The following is a 12,092-nucleotide window of genomic DNA, read 5'->3' as shown; positions in this document are numbered from 1 at the left end:
GCTTGTTCTATAGTTTCAGTTAACCTTTCTGTGCCTGTTTGTCCATTGGACAATGGCAGATATGTTACAGGGCAGTGAAAAGCTAGGAAAATTCCAGGCAGGAGGAATATGGAAACTGAGACAAGAAAGTTAAAACAAGGCCAAACAGTGTGGGCAATCTGCAGCCAGCTTGTAACTAACAAGCCCTTATTTTCCCCAGCCAAGGACACCGGAGAGCAAATGGTTATAAACCTCCCTAAGGAGAGAATGTAGGAAAGGAGTGGGAAAGGTAACAAGGGAGAAAGAGCAGTTTTACTCCCTAAGCAGAGAAGCCAGCAGTCTCAAGGCTTGGCAAGATAAAGTTGCCAGGTGCTTCTCATGAATTCTAGGAAGGCCACAGCAAAGTAATGAAAGGGACCTTGAGAATTAATCTTTATTATTTTAAAATATATATTTTATTGATTTTTTACAGAGAGGAAGGGAGAAGGATAGAGAGTTAGAAACATCGATGAGAGAGAAGCATCGATCCGTTCCCGCCTGCACATCTCCTACGGGGGAATGTGCCCACAACCAAGGTAGATGCCCTTGACTGGAATCGAACCTGGGACCTTTCATTCCACAGGCTGATGCTCTATCCACTGAGCCAAACCAGTTAGGGCGAGAATTAATCTTTACCAAGCTATTCAGAAGAGGGATTTTGAAGCCTATAGACAGGAGGGTATGTAACACCTCAGACCCCCACCCAACTTGCCCTCTGCACTTCATAAGCCAGATGTATAGGTTTGCTTGCCTTGCTTCTTCAATAAAGGTGCATGCTTTAATTAATTGGCTTTTCACAACCCAGTCAAGGTCTCTCATATAAATTCATTTATATGAGAAGTCAAGGATCAAGATTGGTGACGGCCCTCTTCCTCTGACTCAGGGGGCTGTCAGATGACACCTCTCTGGTGTCTGTGAGAGGTGACGGTCACAGTAGCAATTGTAAGCACTCCGTAGGGTTGTGTACAGATTAAAAGAAATAAAACCTTCCAAAGAGCTGAGCACACTGCCATGTGGATCCCCATGTCTGTTGGCATGGGCCTTGTTCATTTCCTCCTTCACCACCCTTGCTGATTGGGCCACCACCTCTGTACAGCCATAAGTTTTGGGGGCAACGGGGTCTCAGGTGCTTCCATGAACACATTGTTACTGAACATCTGTTCACATTTCGGCTGGTTCCTTAGGCTGGATTCTCAAAAGTAGACTTACTGAGTTGAAAGTCAGTATCAGTTAAAAAACCGCTTTTTAAAAACTTTGCTCTAATGAATCCTTCAACCAGAAACCCTTGTATTTCTACATCCTTACTGTGCCGTATACTTTCCCTTTCTCTGAGGTTGAGAGTATTCTACGTGGAAATGTGTAAAAATAAGGTCAAATCTAGACACAAAGTCCATTACAAACTCTTGGGGACTATACAGAGTGAGTGCCGCAGACATGAGGCTGAGCAAGGGGCACAGGTGAAGGTGAGTGAGCAGGTGTAGGCTGCACTGGGAGGGCCTGACTGGCAGCCCTCCCATCCCTCACCCAGAGCAGGAATCTTCTCTGATCCAAACCACTTTCTGACTCTATGTGTTTTCTTTTCTTTCTCTCTTAACTTTATAGTTGGAGCAATTTCTTCAAAGAGAGCTGAGTGTTTCTGCCCTGAGGCAGACAAAACTCCTTGTTTCCTATGTTTAGATCAATAAAATAGGCAAAAATGATTTAATAACCATTGACCTCCTTTGTTGTTGGTACAGATTATTTTCATCTTTCTGTATGTTTTCAGCCATAGGGATATCAAAAATAAAAAGGGAACGGTAAAAACTATATTTTTAACCTCACTAGAGTCTCCCCGTTGCAATATTTCATATATTTGCCTATCGAGAAAACGCACTAGTTCTTCATGAGAGGAATGAAGATTTATGTCTTGTCTTTGTTCTTTGCACACCAATCACAGCTCATGTCTTTAATGAGCTCCAGTGGTTAGACACTTCAGAAATGACTAGCTGCAGGCAACAGATTGTGAATGAAAGAAGCCACCTGCTAACCTGACAAGCTCAGGGGAGGCCTGTGTGGCAGTCTTGAAAACTTAGAGACCTAAAATAACCACAAAAGATGGTCTGAAAATTAAATATTTAACTACAAACAGGTTATAGTGGGCAGTCATTCCTAAGCTGATATTTTCCCTGAAAAAGATCAACTTAGATCTTTCCTGAGCCCATTTGCCTTTTTTGCCTCTAAGATAACATATCTGTGAGATGTCTGGGTAACTTGTAACTTCCTCTTTCCCTGGAGCCCCTGGGGCACAACCAAATGTGGTGGGCTCCAGGACAGATGCCTCAAATTTCTTCATTATCATGTTAATTGTTCCTGTACCCACCTAAGTATGTGTTCATCATTTTACTTTTTATCCAATCCCAGGGGTTTCCCACAGTTTGACTTTATCCCACCTCCTTAATCCCTCACCAATGAATTTCATGTAGCCCACCTATGTCCCTCCTTTGATGGCAATGTATAAATACAGATGTAACCCGCCATTCTTTGGAGCATTATCTCAATTCATTGAGGTTCTGCTTCCCGGCATATGTTGACAGTTTGGCTCAAATAAACTCACTAAAATTCTTTATAGGTTTCAATGGTTTTTTTTTTTTTTTTTCGTTAACAAGATCTTCTCTGAATCCAATCAAAGGGCAATCCAATCAGAGGAGTTTGGTGTTTCCTAAATTTCCTCAGACTACACTGAATTGATAGAATCTTGTCCTTCCAAATCCAATAGGCCAGAGTCTTTTAGCTCCCAAAGGCAAATGCCTAGGGGAGCCCAACAATCCCTTCATATGGCACTCTGGCTAATTTATAAATCAGCAACCCCTGATTTGAAGGCCTGTTAGTCAAGTGTAATTGTACATGACTCGGAGGCCCCAAAACATAGCCTTCAGGATGAAATCTGCAGAAAGCCTTCTTTCATAATCAGAAGATGCCATCAGCTCCTTTTTTTGTATCAATGGTTTGATAATCAGGCTTTTTGTTCCAGATAGTGCTCTCATGAAGAAATGGAGTATCAATCATTTTGTTCACTCTCTCATCTGACACTTATTGGTTCCTTGAATATGCAGTTTCCATGAAATGCCCTTTGTTGGACAAGGAGACAAGTTGCCTGGGGTTTCTGCCTCCCCAAGTAGTCCTAGATTGTGCTGTCAGTGCCTGATGGATGAAGGGCAGAATGGGGTGGATGGGAAAAGACCGAGTCTGCTTTGCAAATCACGGGGCATCCCGGAGAAGGAACACACTTTGGGACCTACTGGTGGAGGTGAGTAAGCAGTACAAGTTCCTCATATTTCAATGAGATTTTTGGTGTCTTATTCATGCTTTCATTAAGCTGGACAGTTTTGAAGTTAATACACTATTTTTCGTTATGCACAGCATATTTGACTTTAAGATTTACCGAGTCCATTGTAGTTCAATGCATATTTATTGAGCATCTGCAAAATGCATACTGATCTTTAAACTTCCAGACAGGAATTCAGTGATGATGAGAACACAGAACACATTCTCAGGTAGCCCTCAGCCCAGGCAGAGGGATAAATTAGTGTGCATGAAAATAACCAGAACCCGAGACCGACGGTGACAATCCTCCTAAGAGGGAATGAGGATTTGGAAAGAAGTGACATCAGAAACATTAATGAAGAATCTAGCATTTCAGACAGGATCAAGCAGGTGCTGCCAAGGACAGCATAGGCAAGGGAACAGGGGTGCTGGGCGGGGTTTGTTTGTGGGTATGTAAAGAAATGGGTGGGAGACAGCACTAGAAAGTATTGGGGGGGGGGGGCGGAATGTGATGGAAAGCACTGTGCTGAGAAGTGTGTGATGAATTCCAGACAGTGAAACCCCATTAAACATTCTTCATCTGGGAAAGTGCCACAGACTCTGTGGGTTTGGTATGGCAGTGCAGTTTCAGGCCCCTCACCATGCCATGCTTTTGTTTTCTAACATCGTCTCATACATGTATTTCTCATTTCTTTCATGCTAGTGGGCTCAGGAGCAGCCAGAGGATGACTGACACTGCTCAGGATTAGCATGAGGCTCTAGCCCCCTCCCTGGCTGCTGCCAGCTTCTCCAGGCTTCTCCTCCTTGCACAGGTTGGTGTCTCCATCATTTAACCAGCATGAGGATAACTGAGGGTGATTGGTTGAAAATGCATATTCCGGAGACTCTTAAATAGGTGGGTAAAGCTAAAAAGTCTGCTTCCTAAATGAAGCCTCCCCAATGAGGCTAATGCCTAAGGCTCTGACTTATACACACACTTCCCAGTGACCTACAAGTTTAAGACAAGAGGAACTCAGCAGGGGATCCCCTTCCTTCCAGCTTGTTTGTACAAACATTTTTGGAAGCCCTTACCAGGAGAGGCCTGGGGAAATGTGTGTCTTCCACTTGAAAAAGTTAAAGAGGCTAACTCTTTATTTTAATGTCAAAGAAGCACCAAATATCTTACTGCATTACCAATGACACCCTGCCATTTCTGCTAGGGTGTGGGAGTTCAACATAAAGCAGTTTCTCAGTAGGTCCTGAGCCTTCCTGGAGGAGGCGCCCGGGCATCTGCTTTCACCAAGCTTCCTCAGCAGATAGTAGGGAGGAATCATTGACTTTGCCCCGGGTCACTAGGCTTCTCTTCTGAAATATGACCTGCAGGAAAGACACTCATTCTTTATTCACTGTAGCTTCAGAAAGTGTTTAAAACTTGCTAATTCCAAATTGAAAATGTAAATATCTGTAGATCTGTTATCACAGCCAATGTATTTGCACGTTAAACAAAATGTGAGAAAAGGGGCCTCAGTTTGGATGGAGGTATCCTCTCAATTTTAAAGTAACTTGGAAAGTTGAAAAGATACAATTTCCTAATCCTATATAATAAAGAGGTAATATGCAAATTAACCCTCACACCCTCACAAGATGGCTGCCTATGAACAGGCCGGCAGGGGGGTTAGTGAGGGACGACCAAATGACTGAACATCAGGCTGCATGGGGCAACCAGGCCAGAGCGGGGGGAGGCCATGAGGGGTGACCAGGCTGGTGGGGGGGCAGTTGAGGGCAACCAGGCTGGCATGGAGGGCAGTTGGGAGCAATTAGGCTGGCGGGGGGCAGGCAGTGAGGATTGACTAGGCTGGCGGGGTCGCAGTTGGGGGTGACCAGGCCGGCAGAGGGGGGCAGTTGGGGGTGACCAGGCCAGCAGGAGGGGCAGTAAGGGGTGAATAGGCCAGCGGGGGCGGGAGGGCAGTTAGGGGTTACCAGGAAGGCAGGCAGGTGAGCGATTAGGAGCCAGTGGTCCAGGATTGTGAGAGGGATGTCCAACTGCCGGTTTAGGCCTGGCAGTCAGACATCCCCCAAGGGGTCCCAGATTGGAGAGGGTGCAGGCTGGGCTGAGGGGATCCCCCCCCATGCACAAATTTCTTGCACCGGGCCTCTAGTGTTTGTATATAAAATAATTTATTTTTCTTTGTTTCTTTGTATTCCTTTTTCCCTTTCTTGCAAAGTATACAGCCAGATGACTCTGGAAAAACTAAAATATGTCAACTGAGAATTTGTTCTACAGAAAAATAGAGAAGAAATGTGGAAATGCTGTATATATTTTATGGAAAGTCATTTCAGAAGATGGCTTTAAGTATAGCAATAAGCTTTCAGATAAAGTTTGGTTTTGACATTTGAAGTTTGTTTTACATGTGAGAAACTTTAAATTATGTTGGCAGATATTTGCCCTCCCTCTATAAAAACATTTTTATAGCTGGGATGCACTGTTTCTGTAGGTCTGTTCCATGTTGCAATGTTTGCTCTTTTAAAGTCATACCTATTTACATTTTTATTAATTTTTCTAACCCATATTTTAAAGCTATAAAGTTTGTTTTGATTTTATGGAGCTTTATAGGGTCCTCATGCTAATCCTGAGCAGTCAGTCATCCTCCGGCTGCTCCTGAGGCCACAAGAATGAAAGAAATGAGAAATAAATGTATGAGACTTCGTTAGGAAACAAAAGCTGGACATGGTGAGGGGTCTGAAGCTGCACTGCCAAACCAAAACCACAGACTCTGTGGCACTTCTCGGTGACCATGTAATATTAATATTGATGTCTTAGAGTGGCTTAGGATCATTATGGATATTGTTTATATTTAAACTATCAAAAATATTTTTAGAGCTCCTACCATATGTGTGTTTCTGTCATCAGTGCTGGTCATCAACAGAGGTTGAAGAAATAGTGCCTGCCCTTAAGGACATTATACTCTATTTGGTGATACAGGAAAGAAAATAAAAGGTCCCTCAAGTATAATATCAGTGACAAAAGCAAGGTGGGGTGGGGTGAGCGGGGCAAGACTGGACCTTCAAGAAGCCCCATGGAGGATGGCACCAGCAGTGTTGAGCAAGGCAGGTTGGGAGCTGGGTCTGCCCCTCAATATTCATTTCTGTCATCATTTCCTCACATTGCTTCCACTTTTGTTATTTTAATTTAAAACTTAGGATATTGAATACATTTATGTTTCAAAATTTGAAAGATACAACAGTTTTTACATAATTACCATTCAAAAAGTAAAATACTTAGGTATAAATCTAACAAAATATGTGCAAGATCTATATGAGGAGGACTACAACACTATGATGGATAAAATCAAAGAAGAACTAAATAAATGGAGAGATATTCGATGTTATGATTAGGAAGACTCAATGTTGTTAAGATGCCTCCCATCATCTATAGATTCAATGAGATCTCCATCAAAATTGCAGCAAATTATTTTATGGATATATACAAACTGATTTGAAAGTTGATATGAAGATACATATAATATTGAAGGAGAACAAAGTTGGAAGGACTGACACTATCCAACTTCTAGACTTACCATAAAGCTACAGCAATTGAAACTGTATTGGTGAGAGAATATACAAACAGATCCATGGAACAGAATGGAGAGCTCAGAAATAGACACCCATAAATATTGTCAATTGATCTTTAACAAGGGAATAAAGGCAATACAATGGAGCAAAGAAAGTCTTTTCAACAAATGGTCCTGGAACAACTGGACATCCACCTGCAAAAAAATCAGTCCAGACACAGAGATTACATACTTCAGAAAAATCAACTCAAAAGGGACCACAGATCCAAATGCAAAATGGAAAACTATAAAACTCCTAGAATATAACATAGGAAAAAAATCTAGAATGTTTGCATCTCTGTTCATCAGAGATATTGGCCTGCATTTTCCTTTCCTTTGGCATCTTTGTCTAGTTTTGGGATTGGGGTAATGCTGGCCTGGTAAAATGCATCTGGAAGAGCTTCATCCTCATCTTTCTTGCTGGAAGATATGAGAAAGATTGGTGTTAATTCCTCTTTTAGTGTTTGGTAGACCAGGGAAGCAGTCTAGCCCTGGACTTTTGTTTGTGGGAGGTTTTGATTACTTTTTAAATCTCCTAATGAGTCTTCAGTCTGTTCAATTTATCTATTAAACATGATTCTGTCTTGGAAGATTGTATGTTTCCAGGAATTTATCCATTTCCTCCAGGTTGTCCAATCTGTTAGTGTAAAATTATTTATAGTAGTCTGTATTTCTGTGGTATCAGTTGTAACATCTCCCCTTTCATTTATAATTTTATTAGAGTGCTCTCTTTTTTTCTCTTGATGAGCCTAAGTAAAGATTGGTTATTTTAAATATTTTCAAAGAACCAGGGAGAGTGGGAAGGCAGTGCCTGCTCCCTGAGGTCTCAGGTCAGGATGAGTCAGCCTCCTTTCTGAGGTGTCGCCCAACTGCAGGGTCTGGCTTTTAATCATCTCTCTTTTACCAACTTTGATTACACTGAGCCTTTGCATAGATCCATCATTTAGCCATCTGAAATGCCTTCTGCCAACAACCCACTTTTCAACAGTCCCAAAAAAGGGACCTTTAAGATATAATTCAAATGCCACTTTATCTGTGGAGATTTTTCTGAATGCTTCAAGCAGAATCCAATGTCTTTTTTTCTGCTTTGTACCTCTGCTTACAAGAATGTCATTTTCCTTGTGCACTGTGGATAGTTCTTCAAATGTTTGTATTATGGATAGTTCTTTAAATGTGTTTTTTTTTTCTTTCAAGGTGGGCTCTGGGTTTACTATTTATATTCCTTCCTGTGCTATCATGGGGACTGGTATAAACACATTAGTCACACAGAAAATACCTGAATTGAAATAAACTCATATGGCCATGGTTTCCTTGCTTCTTCTTCCTTGACCTGCTGTAGTATTTGGCCTGTATTTGGTTAAAGTTACTGCCCTCCCAAGTTAGTACTTAGAGAAACAAGGACTCAGGAGAGCTCTGGCTGGAGAAAACCCTGCCTTAACAGCAGATTCACCTTTCACCAATAGGATGACTGTGACCCTTTGTTATTAATCATCTGCTAATTATTTTCAATTCCTAACTCACTGTGAGTCAGTTACTTTTCCTTAAACTTCAACTTCGCCTGCCTAGAAATCTCACTGCTGTTCATGCTGACCACTGACACACAAATATTTCTTACTTTCTACTTAGAGTTTGAATCCTTTCTGCATCTCAATTTTTATACATTTATATTTTCTCATTACTACATGCCTCTTCTAGTTTGAAAATGAAACTGGTCTCTCCAGAGTGACAGGAAAGCAAACTGGAAGGAAAGAAATGATAAACACATGCATTTCCAATAGTAACATCAAAATACACACTTTTAGATGCTGTGAAAAATATTTAGGCAGACACATATTTAAGAGGAAACTTTTTAACATATTTAAAAATGTATATTTTATAACATTAACTCAGGTAAATATTTAGAGAATGTTGTTAAAATTTCTTTTCTAATTTGGATATTGTAATTTTTTTAGAAATAAAAGGGAGACAAAAAATAATTTTATGGACATCTACTTTCAAATGGCATCTGAGCAGGAGCCTGGATGCAATCTTTCCCAAATCCCATGAAAATATGTGAGAATTAATAAGAAAAAACAAAATCTTACTTCACATATTATATAAATTATAGAATATAAGATATATCCCCTAAGCATGCACTTGATGGTGAGTCTTGTAATTCTTTTCTGCCTTCCAGTTCAGAAATCATAGCTTTTATACAAACAGAAGTCAGTTGCTTCTTTATGAATGGATGTTGGTGTCAGAATATTTTTCTTGTTCTCCTTACAGAAAACTAACCTTCATGGCCCCACCTTTGCTGCTCCCCATGCTAAACTACTTTCTGTATTGAGAGAACACAGTCCAGGAAAACAACTGGATTAGAGCTGTGGTAGGATTCTGATTTTGGAGAGTTATAATTTCAACATGTGAAACATAATATGGAGAAGTGGAGACAAAGCAAAGAAGCCTGGTAGTAATCTTTATTGAGAACTGTAGATTTTGGAGAATTTACTGCACAAGAAGTGACAGAATCAGTAGAGAGCTTCAGGGAGATCCTTTAATACCAACTAATGCATGGTTAAAAATTGCAGGCCTAACATTAGAGTTTGGTCTAGACACTGGATATATATATACTTGTTATCCAGCTGAAGATCTAGAGAGTGAGGCTAAAAATAATTAAAGCATTCCTAGCAGCACAAATTAGCAGCACAAATCTCTTTCATTCACAAGAAAAAATAAAGAAATTATCATCTTGAAGACTCAAATGAAGATCAGACATCTGAAAATGACATATCATGGCAAATAGAAGACAACTTTGGAAAGTTATTTAGCAATTTAGTACCTTCAATATAAAGGGAAAAAAAGAAATGTCCTTAATAAGAACAGAATGTTATTGAGATATTATATAAATTAGGAAAAGATATATAAAGAAGAGTCTTCTGAATAATTGAGTATAACTGAAAAGTACAATAAATTATTTCATTGGTTACAGCAATCAGCACAAGTGATGCCATGGAAAGTTTAATCACTAACATGGTGAATAGTGTTAAGAAACCTCTCAAAGTACAGATGCAAAAAAGAATCTGTGTGGACATCCATTTTGGAAGACAGAGTGGTAGCTTCTCACAAAGCTAAGCAGAGTTAGCCACAGAATCTAGCAATGGTGCACCTAGGATTTACCAAATTCAGTTGAAATTTTATGGTCAAACAAAAACCTGCATAAAAATGTTTGTAGAAGTTTTATTCAAAATCACTAGCGATGAATACAACCATATTATCATTCAATAGATAACTTTTGTGGTGATTCCAGACAACAGAATATTATTCAACAATAAAAAGAAATGAGCTATCAAGCCACAAGAAGATATGAGTGAATATTAAATGCATATTAGTAAGAGAAGCCAGTCTGAAAACACCCCATACTGTAGAATTCCAACTATATGACCTTCTGAAAACAATAATATCAACAAAACTATAGAGATAATGAAAAGATCAGTGGATGCCAAAGGTTTGAGGGGAGCAACTGAGGGTTGAATAAATAAAGCACAGAGAATTTTTAGGGCCGTGAACTATTCAATATGATACTATAATGGTGGATACATGACATTATACATGTTTTTAAACCATAGAACTTGTAGAACAAAGAGAGAAGCTTAATGCCTACAGAGTAAAAAACAAAACTCATTTCCAGGAAGGAATTGAGACAGTGACAAAATAATCTAACTGCATTTATAAATGTGTGCAACACCCTCACTGAATGAGATGGGAGAAATGCTATGGACCTGAGTAACTTTGGAAATAAGTGAAGCCTATCAGAGTAAAGGCAAAAGGAACTGCACAAAACACTATTGCAGTTGATAAAATTGTTTCCTCTGGGTATGTGTTAACAATTCTGACACTGCTATATGTGTACACCAGAATTAGACAGTTAAGCAAATGAATATCAGGTGTTAGAAGACAGGTTTTGCACTTTTGGACTGAGAGTTTATGGATAAAGTCAGGAGGTCAGAATGGACCATGTGGTAGTAAATTAGAGTTGAAGGCAACAGTATGAAAACATGTTTATCTTAAGAAGATACAGTACAGGTGGTTGCATATAAAAATACAGTTGACCCTTGAACAACACAAGTTAGGGGTACCTGCCCTCCAGTTAAAAATTTGCATATAGCTCTTTCCCTTCTGCATGCCATTGAAGATCCTGGTGCTGCCCCGCAGGTGTGACCGGTATCGTCAGAACAGCCATACCCAAAGGCTCCCTTCTGCCGGGGTGTCCCTGATGCTAAGATCCTCATCTTTGACCCGGGGCAGAAGAAGGCAAAAGTGGATGAGTTTCCACTTTGTGGCCACATGATGTCAGATGAATATGAACAGCTCTCCTCCAAAGCCCTGGAACTGCCCATATTTGTGCTAACTACATGGTGAGAAGCTGAGGCAAAGATGGCTTTCCCATCTGAGTGAGGCTACACCCTTCCACATCAGCCACATCAACAAGGCGTTGTCCTGCGCTGGCGCTGACAGGCTCAAGATAGGTATGGCAGGTGCCTCTCAAAACCCCAGGGCACAGTGACCAGGGTCCACATTGGCCAAATCATCATGTCCATCCACACCAAGCTGCATAACAGGAGCATGTGATTGAGGCCCTACAGAGAGCTAAATTCAAGTTCCCTGGCCAACAGAAGGCCCGCAGCTCCAAGAAGTGGGGTTTGACTAAGTTTAATGTGGATGAGTTTGAAGACACAGTGGCTGAAGAGTGGCTCATCCCAGATGGCTGTGAGATCAAATACATCCCTAATTGTGGTTCCCTGGGCAAATGATGGGCCCTTCACTCATGAGAGTCTCCATGCTGTCCCCACCTTACACTCACCAATAAATCTTACCTCCTGTAAAAAAAAAAAATCTGCATATAACTTTTGACTCCTTAAAAAGTTAATAGCTTACTGTTGACTGAAAACCTTAGTGATAACATCCATAATTAACACATATTTTGCATGTTATGTATATTATCTACTGTATTCTTACAATAAAGTTAGCCAAAGTAAAGAAAATGTAATCAAGAAAATCATAAGAAAGAAAAAATACATTTTTAGGGGGAAAAAATCCTCCTACAAGTGGACCTGTAAAATGCAAGCCCTGTTTTTTAAGGATCAACTATATTTGTGGATATATGTATGTACATGGTTAATATATACAGATATATTTATTTAA

The 12,092-nt window shown here is 40.3% G+C and overlaps 1 pseudogene; it reads left to right on the top strand.

Annotated features, from left to right (window-relative positions):
* The first annotated feature begins 3,201 nt into the window (after nucleotides 1-3,201).
* LOC129150333 (60S ribosomal protein L10-like) lies at nucleotides 3,202-11,719 on the top strand (annotated as a pseudogene).
* Nucleotides 11,720-12,092: the final 373 nt, after the last annotated feature.

The sequence above is a fragment of the Eptesicus fuscus genome, chromosome 9, assembly GCF_027574615.1.
Source record: "Eptesicus fuscus isolate TK198812 chromosome 9, DD_ASM_mEF_20220401, whole genome shotgun sequence".
NCBI lineage: Eukaryota > Metazoa > Chordata > Mammalia > Chiroptera > Vespertilionidae > Eptesicus > Eptesicus fuscus.
This window is presented reverse-complemented; position numbering and strand designations above follow the sequence as displayed.